The sequence below is a fragment of the Pristis pectinata genome, chromosome 5 (assembly GCF_009764475.1).
Source record: "Pristis pectinata isolate sPriPec2 chromosome 5, sPriPec2.1.pri, whole genome shotgun sequence".
NCBI lineage: Eukaryota > Metazoa > Chordata > Chondrichthyes > Rhinopristiformes > Pristidae > Pristis > Pristis pectinata.
The window spans coordinates 2,044,429-2,063,454 of record NC_067409.1 but is presented as its reverse complement, the minus strand read 5'-3'; the positions used below and the strand labels follow the sequence as shown (position 1 = coordinate 2,063,454).

General features: G+C 50.3%; 1 protein-coding gene across 2 annotated transcripts in view; it reads right to left on the bottom strand.

The window, feature by feature from the left end:
- ppp1r16a (protein phosphatase 1, regulatory subunit 16A) overlaps positions 1-14,772 on the bottom strand; it is a 118,818-nt gene extending 104,046 nt beyond the window's left edge. Inside the window, exon 1 of one of the 2 annotated variants that reach the window (XM_052016468.1) lies at positions 14,587-14,772. The gene's annotated coding sequence lies outside the window, so the exon portion shown is untranslated. Of the gene's footprint in view, positions 1-6,110; positions 6,164-14,586 lie in introns of those variants that run through there. The other variant, XM_052016470.1, reaches the window with a different exon arrangement.
- Between the last annotated feature and the right edge of the window lie 4,254 nt (positions 14,773-19,026).

Here is a 19,026-nt window from a genome sequence, read left to right as displayed (position 1 = left end):
CTCTGAAAAATCCTCAACTTCACTGGAAGGATGAGCAGTCTGACATACCCAACATTGAGACCCTAGCTGTGCTGGGTAGGCCATGCCATACACCGAGCTCTGCCACTGGGAGAAGTTACCAGGCAGACAGAGGAAAAGACACAAGGCATCCCTGAAGAAATGCAACTTCCCCACCCACTGCTAGAAATCTCTGGCCCTCAAAGTGGAGAAGGAGCATTCGGAATGGGATTGAGAACCTCGAGGCTGTGCGTCAGGAGCTCACAGAAGCCCCAGGTTAGTGGTGGAAGGAGCACCCCCTCACAAACTACCCACCCAACCACCCTGTCGGCCACTACTGTCCCATCTGCGGATGGGTCAGCAGTTCCCACAGTGGGATCACCAGCTGCCTCAGGACCACTAAACCGGAGTGGGAGCAGCCATCCTTGATCCCGAGGACCTCTCCAGAAAGAATTCTAGGATGTCTACCCACAGACCATTCCCTGTCTATGAAGTACTGTTGATTCCCAAAGTAACCAGCTAGCAGATTCAGCTCCTCTTTGCCTTGCTCCTGTAATTTACTTGAATTTTCTGCTTTTATTTTTCCACTTCCTTGACTTGGATAAATCTCCAGGATCAGCTCTCAACTCCCCTTTCCTGGGCTGGAAAAGACCAGTTGCTGTGCAGCCCCCTCACCAGTGTTGTGGGCTCACACACCCTGCCCTGTGGTGGATGCCTTATCAAACCGTTGGCAGCGCAATGAAATACAAATGCTCTACAGCTGATCATGGCTCCTGGGGAGGAGTGATCCCTGCAGAGCAATTAGGTGGAACACAACCACTACCTACTGAAGGGAAGGTGAAGCCTTGCTCTGCCCACACCTTGCACTGTCTGAGTGAACAGGATTTGATTTATAGATTGCCAATAATATTATCAAAGCTGCACCTGATGTTTCCGATAACAACACCCTTGATGCCAATGACTAAAAGCACACGCTTATCACAATCAATCAACTTATAAACTATTTAAATAGGCCAGACTAACCCAGCACAACTACTGCCATTGCCAATAGACCCAACTAAACCTCTAACAGCTAACACTGGGGATTTGCAGGGATAATCAAACCAATCACCAACTCACCAACAATGGAACGATAGGGCTCTCCATCCGGGAACACAACTGCAAACAGTGCGCTGGTTCACTCTCAGGAACTGGTTAATGAGTGTAATGCAAACAAGATCATGTGTCTACACATAAACAGTGGCTACACCTCAGACTCGTGCATTGTATGAGAAACACTCCTGGTCTCCGTGGACAAATGATGAGGCACCATATTTTTCCACAGATGGTTCCAAACAAATTCGTTTTTCCTCCTATCCTGGAAGGAATTGCCCTACCGGGGTACTATCCTCAAAGGACCCTGGATTAACTGGGTGGGATGGTATTCTCTTCCATAGGCATTTCCCTCCTGCAGTATCGTAACTCCACAGGGCTTTCGATAGATTTCCCCATTGGATACCCTCATCTCACAGGACAATGGAAGGCCTTATCCTGCTGGGGTATCTCCTCAATGAGCCCTGGATGGACTGCTCATTCAGGGGGTCCTCAGTCTTTGGAACTCAAAGTATTTTTAAAGCAAAATCAGTTTCCCATGGGAGTTGTGTCTAAAACTAGAGGGCACATGTTCAAGGTGAGAGGAAGGAGGTTTAAAAGGGAATCTGAGGGGTAAAATTTTCTTACAAATAGTAGCTGATATCTGGAAATGAGCTAAAGAGATGGTGGAGGCAGGAACAGTAACAACACTTCAGAGGCACCTGGACAGGGTAGTGGACTGAGCAGGGCACAGAGGGAGATGGAATTAATGCAGGCAAGTGGGATTAGTGTAGATAGGCACGATGGTCAGCATAGACAGAGGGGGCCGAAAGGCCTGTTTCTGGACCATACAGCTCTACAATAAGATTGTGGCAAGTTCCAACAAGTTCAACTCTGCATTCCCACCTACCCTAGGTGATCAGACCAGGTAAGGACACCAGATTTCCTTCTGGATTATGAGCCTCTAACATAACCATAACTGACCCATACCCCAGCTAACGTAACCATATCTGTACCAACAGTACAGCAGAATTGCTTGTTTTTAAGCATTGGTTTCCCTTGTTCCTCCTACTGAATGTCTCACCGGGGACTGTTCCGCTTCACCAGCCAGACCACGTCCTCGAAGTCCATCTCTACTCTGTTGTTCCTAGTCTTCCCCGGCCAGAACAGACAGAGTGCCCCTAGTCCTCGCCTTTCATCCCACAAGCCTCTCCACCCATCCTTTGCCACTTCCACCTGCTCCAACGGGATCCCACCACCAGCCACATCTGCCCCCCTCCCCTCCCTTTCTACTTTCTGCAGGGATCACTCTCTTTGCGACTCTCATCCACCCTTCCCCATCCCCTGGCACGTTCCCCGGAAACCACAGAAAGTGCAACACCTGCCCCTACACCTCCTCCCTCACCACCATCCAGGGAGGCGGGGATTCACCTGCACCTCCTCCGACCTTGTCCACTGCATTCGGTGCTCCTGATGCGGCTTCCTCTACATCAATGACCATGCAACTAGTTTGCAGAGGACCTGCACTCTGTCCACAACGGCCAACGTGAGCTCCCAGTTGCATGCCATTTCAACTCCCCTCCCCATTCCCACACTGACCAGTCTGTCCTTGGCCTCCTCCACGGCCAAGGTGAGGACAAACACGAACAAGAAAAATAGCCCCTCATATTCTGCCTGGGTAGTCTACAACCCAGTGGTACGAACATTGAATTTTACAACCTCAGGTAACCCACACTCCATGTTACTTCCCCATTCCCATTGGTCCACCCAGAGCCCAGAGTCTCCGTTCACCTTTTCCACCACCCCGCCCCTGCACACCCCCCCAATTACCCAGACTCACTACCCTCCCCCACCTGACCCTCACAGAGACAATACTGACACTGAATTTTTACAATCTCGTTTTTAAGCACCTCCCACCTACTGGATGTCGGTTCCCCCCGCCCCCCCACCCCCAAAACAGCTGCTCCCAAACTACCTCACCCAGCGATTGAAATCCACTTCCCCCCAGTTTAGGACCAGAAGACCAATTTTATCTTTCTCCATGACTACTTTAGATGATAATGTGGTAAACTGGGTCCGCAAATTTGCGGACAACACCAAGATCGGGGGTGTAGTGGACAGCGAGGAAGGCTGTCAAAGCTTGCAGCGTGATCTGCACCAGCTGGGAAAATGGGCTGGAAAATGGCAGATGGAATTTAATGCAGACACGTGTGAGGTGATGCACTTTGGGAGGACAAACCAGGGTAAGACTTACACAGTGAACGGTAGGGCACTGAGGTGTGCGGTAGATCAAAGGGACCTGGGAATACAGATCCATAGTCCCTTGAAAGTGGCATCATATGTAGATCAGGTCATAAAGAGAGCTTTTGGCACTTTGGCCTTCATAAATCAGGGCATTGAGTACAGAAGTTGGGATGTTATGTTGAAGTTGTACAAGACATTGGTGAGGCCAGATTTAAAGTATAGTGTGCAGTTAATAAGTGCAATAAGCTTGAAAGAGTGCAGAGAAAATTTACAAAGATGTTGCTGGGACTTGAGGACCTGAGTTACAGGGAAAGGCTGAATAGGTTAGGACTTTATCCCCTGGAGCACAGGAGATGGAGTGAAGATCTTCAAGGTATACAGAATTATGAGGGGGATAGATAGGGTGAATGCATGCAGGCTTTTTCCCCTCAGGTTGGGTGAGACTAGAACCAGAGGTCATAGGTTTAGGGTGAAAGGTGAAATATTTAAGGGGAATCTGAGGGGAAACCTTCACTCAGAGGGTGGTGCGAGTGTGGAACTAGCTGCCAGCGGAAGTGGTGGATGGGGGTTCACTTGCAACATTTAGGAGAGGTTTGGATAGGTACATGGATGGGAGGGGTTTGGAGGGATAGGGTCCGGGTGCAGGTAGATGGGACGAGGCAGAACAGGTCAGCATGGACTGGATGGGCCAAAGGGCTTTCTGTGCTGTAGTGCTCTATGACTCTACTTTGAAGCTTACCGAACTATGGCTGCTGTTCAATCAGCTGTCCTCATTCCCCAAGTACAGCCCCTTCCCTGGAAGGGCTCTCTACACACTGCTTCCGAAAGCCCTCTTCAACTCACTTCACAAATCCCTCTCTGTCTAAGCCCCTGCAGGCAATCCCGGTCAATATTCCCCACTATTACAACCTTAGTGCTTTTATACCCTTCTGTGATCTGCTTACGTATCTGTTCCTCTAATTCCCGCTGACTCAGAGTCAATACAGCACAGATACAGGCCCTTCAGCCCAACCAGTGCATACTGACCACGGTGCCCACCCAGCCAGTCCCAATTTCCTGCGTTCAGACCATATCCCTCCAGACCCCTCCCCTCCATGTACCTATCCAAGTGCTTCTTAAATGATACTGTTGTACCTGCCTCACCCACTTCCTCTGGCAGCTCGTTCCATACACTCACCACCTTCTGCGTGAAAAAGTTGCCCCTCAAGTCCCCTTTAAACCTTTCCCCTCTCACCCTAAACCTATGCCCCCTAGTCTTGCACTCCCCTACTCTGGCGAAAAGACTGTTACCGTCCACCTTATCGATGCCTCTCAATCTTAAACTCTTCTCCAACGTCGCCCCTCACTGGAACTACTGGGAGGCCCATAGTACCCCAAAGTGGCAGCCCCTTTCTTACCGTACCCATATATCCTCATTGGCTGATCCCTCGCCGATAGCCTCCCCAAGTACTGTTGTCACAATCTCCCTGATCAACAGTGCGACACCCCCTCCTCTTTTGCACCCCACGTCACGTCTGAAACTTCTCTCTGCTGTAACACTGAGCTGCCAGTCCTGCCCTTCCCTCAGCCACATTTCTGTGACTGCAATCACAACCCCACGTGCTGATCCACACTCTCAGCTCATCCGTCCTTCCTGTCAGGCTCCTCGCATCTAAGTAAATGCAGTTCAGCCGACGGGCCTTTCCTGCCTCTGCCTATTCTTCCCACTGGACTTGCCCGCCCTATTTTCTACAGGAATCAGCCTCTCTACCTGCTGCACTGTAACTCTGGGTCCCACCCTGCTGCCTCACTAGTTATACCCTCCTGAGTAAAACCAGCAAACCTCCCTGCCAGGATACTGGTCCCCCTTCAGTTCAGGTGCAATCTGTCCCTCTCGTACAGGTCACCTCTTGTCCCAGAAGAGATCCCAATGATGTGAAAGCCTGAAGTTCTCCCTCCTGTGTCAGCTCTTTAACCATGCATTCACCTGTCCTACCTTCCCATTTCCACCCTCACTAGTACATGGTACAGGGAGTAATCCCGAGATCACAACACTATCTACCTAACTCTTTGAATAATTTAAAGACCCTAACTATGACCACAATACTACACCACTACATCCCTGAACCAGCAGACTCAGGGGTTTAGATCCACATTCACCTGCCCGGCCTCCCAACAGCACTCTCTTGCACCCTCTTGTTCACTGACAGAGTCATACAGCATGGAAACAGGCCCTTCGGCCCAGCTGGTCCATGCCAACCAAGATGCCCAACGTGAGCTAGTCCCATTTGCCTGCATTTGGCCCATAACCTTCCAAACATTTTCTATCCATGTAGCTGTCGGTGTCTTTTAATGGAAGGGCCCACTCACATACATACATTCTCACTTGTCCAGGTAGTACCCCAGGCTCTCTGCTGCTTCCATTAACACGTGAACTGATAGCTTAACGCATTTCTTTAAACATCTCGAGATCTCAAAGCTCTCTGCAGACAATGAAGTACCTTTAAGGTGTAGTCACGTTGTGAATTTGGCAAATGGCCAAAGTCAGTTTGCCTACAGCAAGATCTCGCAATCGTGGCCTGTCGTTTCCCAGTGAGGTTTGTTGAGGACACTGGGAGAACTTGCCAACAAAGTTTCCATATACCTGGCTCCTGCACCTTTCTGTAGATTCACTATCAGACCTGGGCTGAACACAAATAGCTCCAAAACACACCAAGAAAGCTCTGCAACACCTCACACTCTGTGAAGGCTCACTGTGTAGTGAAAACACTTCCTTCATCCCCTCCTGGCACACCAGAATTTAACGAGGAGCATCCTACCTGCAAGGTGAGGGGGGCGGATGGGCTGCTTAACTGCAGTCAGCCTTCAGGAAGGAGAGTGTGTCACTGCTCTCTGAACACATTGTGTGCCATGCTCTCTGGCTCTCTGCAAGTCTGAACAATACCAGAATAGAAAGGTGTGGCCCTGTTTGTTAGCACTCAGCCTATAGCATTTTATGACTCAATGCAAAATCAGTTTCCTATACATTCACTGAAGGTCCCTGCACTAATGCTCAGTTAAAGAATTACAGTACGTAAGCCACAAGGCCTCTGGTAAAAATGTGCCAGTGAGTAGTAAAAAGAAAATTTGAAAAGTGCTGGAAATCTGAAACAAAAACAGGAAGTGTTAGAAACACTCAGCAGGTCAGACAGCATCTGTGGAGAGAGAGAATTAAGTTTCAGGATGAAGACCCTTCATCAGAACTTTCCACAGATGCTGCCTGACCTGCTGAGTGGTTCTTCCATCTGCCTTGTCTTAATGTCAGCAAAACAAAAGAGCTGGTCGTTGACTACTGCAAGGGAAGCAGTGCATACACTGCTGTTTACATCAACGGTGCCAAGGTTGAGAGGGTCAAGAACTTCAAGTTCCTGGGAGTGAAAATCACCAAATCCTGCTTCCACAGCCACGTCCCTTCGCTCAGCAAATGTCTCTGGCTATAAACCATAGAACACTACAGCAAAGTACAGGCCCTTCGGCCCACAATGTTGTGCTGACATTTTATCCTGCTCCAAGATCTATCTAACCCTTCCCTCCCACATAGCCCCCTACTTCTCTATCATTCATCTGCCTATCTAAGAGACTCTTAAATGTCCCTAATGTATCTGTCCCCACAAACTCTGTTGGCAGTGCATTCCACACACCCACCACTCTCCGTGTAAAAAAGCTTACCCCTGATACAATCCTCCAATCACCTTAAAATTATGTCCCCTCATGTTAGCCATTTTCATCCTGGGAAAAAGTCTCTGACTGTCCACTCAATCTATGCCTCTTATCTTGTGCACCTCTATCAAGTCACCTCTCATCCTCCTTCTCTCCAAAGAGAAAAGCCCTAGCTCACTCAACCTATCCTCATGAGACACGCTCTCCAATCCAAGCAGCATCCTGGTAAATCTCCTCTGCACCCTCTCTATAGGAAGGATGTGGAAGCTTTAATGAGGCAACCAGAACTGAACACAATACTCCAAGTGTGGTCTGACCAGAGTTCTACAGAGCTGCAACATCACCTCGTGGTTCTTGAACTCAATCCCCCGACTAATGAAGGCCAACACTCCATATGCCTTCTTAACAACCCTATCGACCTGCTCGGCAACCTTGAGAAATCATCCCACAAGGATTCACCCTTCACAATCTGACCCACCCAGGATCACCAGTCTGCCCAGCGTTTGTCCAGGCAGAGTTCATGTTCCATCCCGAGATCCACGCTCTACGCCATGCAGTGGCACGTGCACGCTCTTAACCTCTTCCTGCAACGACTCACTCAATCACGTGTTCCATCACAGGTACAGCTCTCCCCACCATCAAGGACATCTACAAGAGGTGATGTCTTAGGAAGATGATATCCACCATCAGGGACCCCCACCAGCCAAGCCGTGCCCTCTTCTCGATGCTGCCATCAGGTAGGAGGTTCAGGAGCCTGAAGACCCACACCTCAAGAGTCAACAACAGCTTCTTCCCCACTGCCGTCAGGTTCTTGGACTGACCTGAAGAACCCTAACACTGACTTGGACTGTATTTCTTTAACATGAGATGGAGAAGGTTTAAAGGAAATGTGTGGGGCAAGCTTTTTGTTTTACACAGAGAGCGGTGGGTGCCTGGAACAGGCTGCCAGGAGTGGTGGTGGAGACAGACATGATAGTAGCATTTAAGAGGCTTTTAGACAGGTACACGTACAGGCAGGGTATGGAGGGATATGGATCATGTGCGAGACAGAGAGGTTTCACTTAATTTGGGATTGTGTGCTGTACATTCTAATGAGAGGCCTCAGTCCCAACGAGTAGCTGGTGGCCACACTGGGAGAAGCCACTGCCTGCCCTGCAGGGTAGGGTATGCCAGCTGACAACAGCCTACGTGGGCTGGGCTGGGAGAGACTCCCAGCCCAGCCCAGTGTCCGTGGAGGGAAGATGCTGCCTGACCTGACGAGTTCCTCCAGCATTTTGTGTGTTGCTCAGGAAACAGTGCAAAACTTTTACAATCATGGTCATTCCATTCAGTAGTACTTTTATAAAAACCGCTGCACCGTTACCACTGATGTGGCCCCCTGGGGTGATGCACCCTTGCATTGTTTGAGGGGCTTCCCCACACGACTCAGCCCCTCCGTGTGGTGTAGCAGGAGCCCAGGCTCCCAAAGGCCACACTTACTGTGGGGCCCTTGGAGGCAGTGCTCAGCACCCGTGGGCCTGTAACCAGCAGCCATGTCTCAAGAGGACTGATAAAACCTTGCAGATTTGCAAAACCTCGCAACCTCAAGAGATTTCGGGGCAAACGAGAACACAAGTCGATGAAATTCTGTCAGGATCTACAAAACTAATCCCAGTTTGCTTCAGTTGCAGGATGCTCTCCTTCCCAACACCCCCCACGTGAAAGGAACAACTCTTGCGTCAGTAACAGATTCTGCGGAAGGTGTTGACGCATCACGTTGGACCTTGACTTTGACAGTTTAATGAACGACAGCCCTGCCATGTCCGGCTGACCAAGGCTCAGAGGTTTACGGACATCCCCAACAACAGCAAAAACTCAGAGCTGAGGGCTGTGAATTGGAGCTGGGCAGTCAGCTGAAACCCAGCACCGCAAAGTAGAAGCTTCCATCCGACAGAAACCTGAGCTCACGGCCTCAGAAATCACTGCAGTGCCCACCGGCTGCATCTCTGCACCATATCAAACACTTCCTTCCACACGAACTCTGAAGCTGCAGCACCTTAACCTAAATACTGGGCCTGCTAATCCCCTAATCCAGTTTACATGCAAATCCCACTTTTGCACAACGTGAAACACTGCAAAGCAAGAGCTGGGATCAGAGAAGCTCACTTCCCTGCATCAATCCCATCTCCCTCTGTGCCCTGCTCATTCCTGATGCCTCTTAAATGTTGTCACTGTTCCTGCCCCCACCACCTCCTCTGGCAGCTCATTCCAGACACTGACTACTCTTCGGATGAAAAGTTTACCCCTCAGATCCCCTTTAAACCCCCTCCCTCTCACCTCAACCCTATGCCCTTTAGTTTTAGACACCCCTCCCATGGGAAACAGACTCTGGCTGTCTACCCTATCTATGCCTCTCATAATTTTATACATCTCTGTCATGTCAGCTCTCAGCCTCCTTCGCTCCAGGGAAAACAGGCCCAGCCAATCCAGTCCCTCCTTATAACCCAAGCCCTCCAGCCCAGGCAACATCCTTGCGAATCTTTTTTGCACCCTGTCTGTCTTAATGACGTCCTTCCTATAGTATGGTGACCGGAACTGTACACAATACTCCAAAGGTGGCCAAGGGAAGCTGGAGTCCTTCTCCAGTCGGATGTGTGTGTGCAACTCCAGCTCTGCTCAAACCTGGTCGACTTGTTGGCTCTTAATTGGGTCTGAAGTCTAGCCAGGCACAAGGCAGCTCACCAGCAGGCTGGCAGGGGTGTGAAGGATAAGTCATAAACACTGGCCTTGGCTGCCTCACCAGTGACCGAGAACTGGAAGGATTAAACAGCCGCAGGCACACAGAAGATTGGCACATCATTCTGGCTAGCGTCATGCTGGTCATCTCCTTTCAGAGACATCCGCGTGCAGGGGAAGCTGTGCTTGCAGTGATTCTGCCAACTTCCAGCACCCAAAAGTCTAGGCAGAATCCCTGCAACAAAGAGCGTCATTGAGAAGCTTTTGTCTTCACCGTCTTCTGGAGTCATCAACCCCACAGCAGTTCTGCGTTCAAGGTTTAGAGCCACCACAGTGGCTTTCCCAGGAACCATTTAACTTTCTCAGTGTGGGCTGAGTCTTGCATTTTATGAACACACGAAAGGCTCTATCCCTGCACAGGCCCATCGATGATGAGGTTCCCACAGCCAGGCTAATGAGGACTTTAACATCCTGGAGCACAGATCAAAAGACACATCACACAACGTGCTCATTCAAGTACAAGAGTCAGCATGTAATGTTGCAGCTATACAAATTTAGTTGGGCTGCACTTGTGTGCAATTCTGGTCTCTCCATTACAGGAAGGGTGTGGAGGCTTTGGAGAGGGTGCAGAAGAGGTTCACCAGGATGCTGCCTGGACTAGAGGGTATGAGCTATAAGGAGAGGTTGGACAAACTTAGGTTGTTTCCTCCGGAGTGTTGAAGGCTGAGGGGAAACCTGATAGAGGTTTATAAAATTAAGAGAGACGGTCAGAATCTTTTTCCCAAGGTAGTAATGTCAACAACTTAAGGGAACAGCTTTAAGGTGAGAGTGGGAAAGTATAAAGGAGATGTGTGGGGCAATTTTTTTTTGAAACACAGAGTGGTGGGTGCCTGGAACAGGCTGCCAGGGGAGGTGGTGGAAGCAGATATGATGGTGCCATTCAAGAGGCTGTTAGACAGACACATGAATGTGCAGGGAATGGAGGGATATGGATCATGTGCAGGCAGAAGGAATTTTGTTTAATTCAGCTTCGTGATTGGCACAGACATTGTGGGCCGAAGGGCCTGTTCCTGTGCTGTTCCATGGTCTAATCAACCTTGCTCTCCGTTCTTTAAATCTGCAAACTCCTCTTCCAGTATTTATCCAGTTCTAGTTTGAAATTTCCTATTGACCCTGCTTCCACTGCCCTTCCAAGGAGGATGGTCCAGCTCACTGCATTAACAACATGTCCTCATCTTTTGCCAATGATCTACAGCCTGGGTTGCCCGGATACCCAGGCTCCTGCCAATGGAACAGAGGGCTCCAAATTCAACTGTGTGCCTGTGTTTGGTGTGTGTGTGTGTTTAGGGTATGCTTTATAAACATTTGAAAGCCCGGACGTCCAGGCTCAAGAACAGCTCCTTCCCCACTGCCATCAGACTCCTGAACCAGTCACCTCTTCCACATCCCCTTCCCAGTGGTGCTGCCATGTTCTCGGACTCTGGACTCCATCCCTCATGGTTGTTCCATTATGGTGACCTCAGCATTCCTTTCTGGACTACCTCAGATTGCACTACTGTATTTTCCACCATCTTGCTGTTTTGCACTCGTCATTGTATTTATTATCACCGAGTACACACTTTACCAGGAGCTGGAGCTTTACTCTTTGCAGAGAAGGATGAGGGGAGACATGATAGAGGTGTACAAAATATTGAGAGGAATAGATAGAGCGGACAGCCAGCGCCTCTTTCCCAGGGCACCAATGCTCAATACAGGAGGGCATGGCTTTAAAGTAATGGGTGGGAAGTTCAAGGGAGATATCAGAGGGAGGTTTTTCACCCAGAGAGTGGTTGGGGCATGGAATGCGCTGCCTGGGATGGTGGTGGAGGCACATACGTTGGTCAAATTCAAGAGATTACTAGATAAGCATATGGAGGAATTTAAAATAGAGGGATATGTGGGAGGAAGGGGTTAGATAGTCTTAGTTGAGGTTTAAAGGTTGGCACAACATTGTGGACCGAAGGGCCTGTATTGTGCTGTACTGTTCTATGTTAGAAACAGAAAAACTACAGCACAATTTAGGCCCTTCGGCCCACAAAGCTGTGCCGAACATGTCCCTACCCTAGAAATTACTAGGCTTACCCATAGCCCTCTATTTTATTCAGCTCCATGTACCTATCTAACAGTCTCTTGAAAGACCCAATCGTATCCGCCTCCACCACCATTGCCGGCAGCCCATTCCATGCACTCACCACTCTCTGAGTATCAAACTTACCCCTGACATTTCTTCTATATCTACTCCCCAACACCTTAAACCTATGTCCTCTTGTGGCCACCAATTCAGCCCTGGGGAAAAGCATCTGACTATCTACCCTATCAATACCTCTCATCATCTTATACTCCTCTATCAGGTCCCCCCCCCCCCCCCATCCTCCGTCTCTCCAAGGAGAAAAGGCAGAGTTCCCTCAGCCTGCTTTCATAAGGCATGCTCTGCATTCCAGGCAGCATCCTTGTAAATCTTCTCTGTACCCTCTCTATGGCTTCCACATCTTTCCTGTAAGTGAGGCGACCAGAACTGAGGACGGTACTCCAAGTGGGATCTGACCAGGGACCTATATAGCTGCAACAATATCTCTCAGCTCCTAAATTCAATTCCCCAATTGATGAAGGACAATACACCATATGCCTTCTTAACCACAGAGTCAACCTGCGCAGCCACTTTGAGCGTCCTATGGACTCGGACCCCAAGATCCCTCTGATCCTCCACACTGCCGAGAGTCCTACCATTAAGACTATATTCCGCCAACATATTTGACCTACCAAAATGAACCATTTCACACTTATCTGGGTCGAACTGCATCTGCCACTTCTCAGCCCAACTTTGCATCCTACCTACGTCCCTCGGTAACCTCTGACGGCCCTCCAAACTATCCACAACACCCCCAACCTTCGTGTCATCCGCAAACTTACTAACCCACCCTTCCACTTCCTCATCCAAGTCGTTTGTAAAAATCACAAAGAGTAAGGGTCCCAGTACAGATCCCTGAGGTACACCACTGGTCACCGACCTCCACTCAGAATACGACCCTTCAACAACTAAAGGAGGCTGAGGGGTGACCTTATAGAGGTTTGTGAAATCATGAGATGGATGGTCACAGTCTCTTTCCCAGGGTAGGGGTGTCTAAAACTTGAGGGCATAGATTTAAAAGGGACCTGAGGGACAAGGTTTTCCACACAGGGTGGTGGGTGTATGGAATAAGCTACCAGAGGAAGTGTCAGGGGTGGGTACAATTATAACATTTAAAAGACATTTGGACGGGTACATGGAGAGGAAAGGTTTAGAGGGATATAGGCAGAATGCGGGCAAATGGGACTAACATTAGGCATCTTGGTCAGCATGGACGAGTTGGGCCGAAGGGCCTGTTTCTATGCTGTGTGACTATGAATCTAGAACAAGACTCTTCCCAATCCTCCTCCTCTACCCCCTCCACACAAGAAAGCACATCATATCCTGAAAATATACAAAATACAAAAAATGCCTGAGTACAAAGCAAAGCAAATCACAACATAATTCCAGTAATCAGGGTCGGACAGACTTTGATTAGTAGGCGGTAAAGTCAGCAACACCACAATAACGTGAACATAACTATGTTCAAACAGAAACAGAACTGAAGACTGCAGCCCAATCGGTTGATTGGGACAATCCTCAAATCCAGCACATTAAATACACCAAGGCACATAAATTCATTGGGCTTGGATACCTTGCTATAAAGATATCATGGATCTTGCCATAAAGATATCCTTATAGCTACAATGCATTTATACAACGTGCAATAAGTCATTCCAAAGCATCATACAGGATTTGACAAGTGGAGCCTCAGACACAGGGGTGCCAAAGAGCTAGATTCAAAGCAAAATTTAAAGGAGAAGAGGTGAAGGTTTGGGAAGGTTTAGGGAGGAGTTTCCAGAGCTCAAGCCCTTGGCAACTGAAGTCACGACTAGCAACGATTGAGCCATTAAAAACAATTTACAATTCGAAAATTAAAGCTTGCAGCCGACTCCTGTGTTAATGACTGTTTAACGATTCAGTTTCAGTACACATCAGGCACTCAGATTGTAGACTCACTACAGCAATAATCAAGGACAGATTGACGACGACAGTTCATCACCGGTCCTAAACCCAGTCCCAAACACTTGCGCACTAACCCCAGATCCAAGGAAAATCCCCACCTCCCTCCACCAACCAACTGCTGCATCCCAGCCCCCCCATCAAATGACCCCTAGACTTGACCCATCCCAAACTCCGACCCTTACACCACAACCCCTAAACCCGACCCCTCAGTCCTGACTCCTACTTACTCCTGCCACGGGACTGCAACCCCTGCACCCCAATCTCCGAACCCTGCCCCCGACTCCTGCACCCTGACCCCTGACCCGAACCCTGCACCCTGACCCCCGCCCCCCAATTATAAATCCCAACCACCAAAATTAAAGCAAACTCAACTCCAACTATAAACCCTGACCTCCGACCCCACCGGCTGCCTGGAGCTGGCGCTCCACCGGGTACGGGTGTGGATAAGGGGGGGGGGGGAGGGGGTGCAAGGCCGGGGGTCCGGTCCCTCACCCCCGGGCCCCCGGACACTCACTGTCCCCGGTCCCCCCGGCCCCCGATCACTCATCGGTCCCGGGCCCCCGGTCCCGCCGCTCCTCCCCCCCCCCGGACACTCCCGGCCCCCGGCCCCCGGCCCCCGATCCCCGGACACTCCCGGTCCCGGGCCCCCGGTCCCACCGCTCCTCCCCCCCGGACACTCCGGGCCCCCTATCACTCACCGGCCCCCGGCTCCCAGGCCCCCGGTCCCACCGCTCCTCCCCCCCGGACACTCCCGGCCCCCGGACACTCACCGGTCCCGGTCCCGCCGCTCCGCCCGGATCCCGGGCTCAGCCCTCACCGGCCGCGCCTGCGCACTCCCTCCGCTCCGCGGCCCGGGCCGCGCCTCCGCCCGTTGCCCAGCAACCGCCGCCATCTTGCCCCCGCCCCCTCCCGCCGTCCAAATATCTTTCCTTAATCGCCCTCCGCTGCGCGACCCCGCGGGAATCCGGCCCCGTCCCGCCCCGCCCCCGGTCCCGGCACCGGGCACCGGGCACCGGGCGTCGGGCGGGGGCTTCAACTCTGACCCCGCCACGGTCGCCTAGCAACAGCTTCACCTCACTCTCCCTCCACTGTTTATCCTCCCGGATTTTAATTTATTTTTCTCAGATCCACACGTTTATTATTCTGGACATTTTAGTAACGATTATCTATTATTTTTGAAAAAAAATTGGAGTAAGTAAACCGCACCGCGCCATCCGAGGAGCGCCGTTGCCATGGAGAGAGTCGGCGGTTGGGGTTGCTGAGGTAACGGGCCGGGATGACGTCATGTGCGGACGGCATCGGACGGGGGGGGTGTTCGCTGGTCACGTGGGAGCCGCAGCCACCAGAGCCGGCTGCACCTCCCCTTTAATTGCTCAGGGATATACTGTCGGCAGATGAAAAATAAAAATTGGGCCAAATGAGGGTGCAAGCAGGTTGCAAGCAGATGAAGCAGCTGCTGCACTGGTGAGGCTGCACTTGTGTACTTGCAGGGGAGGAGGGGGGGAATAACAGGAGGAAGGAGGGGAATGGCTTTAGGAGGCCATTTGGCCCCCTACCCTCAAGTTCTTTGGGTGCCCAAATATCCATCAGTCCCGACCCTGAGTGTACGCAGCGGTCACGGCCAACAGGGGTAAGAGGGTGTTAGAAGTTTACTAGTTCGTTCTGAGTGCCGTAGAACTTTACTGCACAGGACGAGGCCACTCAGGCCGTCTGGGTCTTTCTCGAATCCCCTCCCTAGTGCCACCAAGCCTCCAGTCGGTCGGTTATCCAGCCAGCAGCAGCGAGGTCAGCCAGCTGGGAGGGGAGCCAGACCTTTCTGTGGCTTTCCCTCATTGTCGGCAAGACAGAAGAGCTGGTCATTGACTTCAGGAGAGAGGGCAGTGTACATGCTCCTGTTTACATCAACGGTGCTGAGGTTGAGACCCTCAGGTTCCTAGCAGTGAATATCACCTGGTCCAACCACATAGAAGCCATGGCCAAGAAAGCTCCCCAGCGCCTCTACTTCCTCAGGAGGCTAAAGAAATGGCACGCCCCCTTTGACCCTCACCAATTTTTATTGAAGCACCATAGAAAGCATCCTATCCCCATGCATCACGGCTTGGTACGGCAACTGCTCTGCCCAGGACCGCAAGAAACTGCAGAGAGTTGTGGATACAGCCCAGCGCATCACAGACACCAGCCTCCCCTCCTTGGACTCTTACTGAGGCAACGAGAAGTATAGGCAAACAGCCGGCATAATCAAAGACCCCACCCACCCCGGACATTCTCTCTTCTCCCCTCTTCCATCGGGCAGAAGATACAAAAGCCTGAAAGCACGTACCACCAGTCTAAAGGACAGCTTCTATCCTGCTGTTATAAGACTATTGAACGGTCCTGTAGTACCATAAAATGGACTCTTGACCTCACAATCAACTTCATTGTGACCTTGCACTTTATTGCCTGCCTGCACTGCACTTTCTCTGTAACTGTAACACTTTATTCTGCCTTCTGTTATTGTTTTCCCTTGTACTACCTCGATGCATTGATGATCTATTTGGATGGCATGCAAAACAAAAGCCTTTCAGTATCTCTGTACATGTGACAATAAATAAGTTAATTAGTCACAAACTGCAACTGTGAGTTAAGGACTGTCTGTAAATGGCACTCTGCAAACCAAGACCTTTTAATTTAGGGACTATGTGTAAATGAAAAACACGATGATGCTGGAGGAACTCAGCAGGCCAGGCAGCATCCGTGGAGGAAAGCAGGCAGTCAATGGTCACCTGTGCTCTGTCCATATTGGTGAGACCAAACGCAGACTAGGTGACCGTTTCGCAGAACACCTGCGCTCCGTCCGTAACCGCGACCTGCATCTCCCTGTTACCGGTCACTTCAACTCCCCCTCCCACACTATCACTGATATGTCAGTCCTCGGCCTCCTCCACTGCCAGGAGAAGTCCAAGCGCAAACTGGAGAAACAGCACCTCATCTTCCATCTTGGAACCTTGCAGCCTAATGGTAGATAGTCAGGCGCTTTTCCCCAGGGCTGAAATGGTGGCCACAGGAGGACACAGGTTTAAGGTGCTGGGGAGTAGATATAGAGGAGATGTCAGGGGTAAGTTTTTTACTCAGGGAGTGGTGTGGGTGGAATGGGCTGCCGGCAACGGTGGTGGAGATGGATACGATAGGGTCTGTTAAGGGACTGTTGGATAGGTACATGGAGCTGAGTAAAATAGAGGGCTATGGGTGCCTAGTAATTTCTAGGGTAGGGACATGTTCGGCACAGCTTTGTGGGCCGAAGGGCCTGAATTGTGCTGTAGGTTTTCTGTGTTTCTATGAACATCGAATTCTCCCACTTTAAGTAATCCCCACGCCCCCCACCACGCTTCTTCTCTTCTTCCCTTTCCTAGCCTCTCTCTCCTTTGCCGTCTCTCCTTCCCTCTGACCCATCCCCTGGTGGATCTGCTCTCCCCTCCTCCCCCACACCTGCCCATCACTGACTCCTGCCATACACACAAAGTGCTGGAGGACCTCAACAAGTCAGGCAGCATCTATGGAGGGAAATAAACAGTCGACGTTTCGGGCCAAATCGACGTTTCCTCCAGCACTTATTGCTCCAGATACATCCAGTATCTGCAGAATTTCTCGTGCCTCCCTATCACTAGCTCTTACCTGCATCTACCTATCACCACCCTGTGCCCACCCCACCTCCCCTCTTCTGTCCACCTATCACTGCTCTGCTTTCACCTCCTATATATTGAGCTTCCCCTTTTCCTATCTTCAATCTCGAAGAAGGGTCCTGACCCGAAACGTTGACCACCTGCTTTTCTCCACGGATGCTGCCTGGCCTGCTGAGTTCCTCCAGCATCATCGTGTTTTGCATCTAGATTCCAGCATCCGCAGTCCTTTGTTTCTCTGGGTGGAAATGACTCTCATCAAACAATGACCCACAAATTAGGGACTGTCTGTAAATAGTGCCTCTGTTGCTGTGCATTGTGGCATTAAGGGTAAATGAAGCTCTTCAGACTCCAGTTAGGGCCTGTCTGTAAATGATCCTCCTCAACAATAAATTCTTTATTCAGGACTGTCATAAAACGCTCATCCTCAAGCTGTGCCCACAAACTGTGACCCTTAAGGTAAGGACCATCTGTAAATTGTCACTGAAACGCAGACCTTGTAGTTAGGGACTGTCTGTAAAAGGTCTTCCTCAAACAATGATCAGTAAAGGGACTGATCTTCAACCTGTGACCTAAGTTAGGGACTGTCTATAAATGGTTTTCGGAACATAGAACACTACAGCACAGTATAGGCCCTTCGGCCCACAATGTTGTGCTGACATTTTATCCTGCTCTCAGATCTATCTAACCCTTCCCTCCCACATAACCCTCCATTTTTCTATCATCCATGTGCCTATCTAAGAGTCTCTTCAATGTCCCTAATGTACCTGCCTCTACTAGCACCCATGACAGTGCGTTCCACGCACCCACCACTCTGTGTAAAAAAAAACTTGCCTCTGACATCCCCCCTGTACTTTCCTCCAATCACCTTAAAATTATGTCCCCTCGTGTTAGCCATTGTCACCCTGAGAAAAAGTCTCTGACTGTCCACTTGATCTATGCCTCTTATCATCTTGTACACCTCTATCAAGTCACTGCTCCTCCTCCTTCTCTCCAAAGAGAAAAGCCCGAGCTCACTCAACCTGTCCTCATAAAACATAAGATTTCATTAGTCACATGTACATCGAAACATACAGTGAAATGCATCTTTGTGTAGAGTGTTCTGGAGGCAGCCCACAAGTGTCGCCACACTTCCGGCGCCAACATGGCGTGCCCACAACTTCCTAACCCGTACGTCTTTGGAATGTGGGAGGAAACCGGAGCACCCAGAGGAAACCCACGTAGGGAGAACGTACAAACTCCTTATAGGCAGCAGCCGGAATTGAATCTGGGTCACTGGTGCTATAATGGCGTTACGCTACACTACCATGCTCTCCAATCCAGGGAGCATCCTGGAAAATCTCCTCTGCACCTTTTCTGAAGCTTCCACATCCTTCCTACAATGAGGCAACCAGAACTGAACACAATACTCCAAGTATGGTCTAACCAGAGTTCTATAGAGCTGCAATATCACTTCACAGCTCTTGAACTCAATCCCCCGACTAATGAAGGCCAATACACCATACGCCTTCTTAACAACCCTATCAACCTGTGCGGCAACCTTGAGGGATCTAT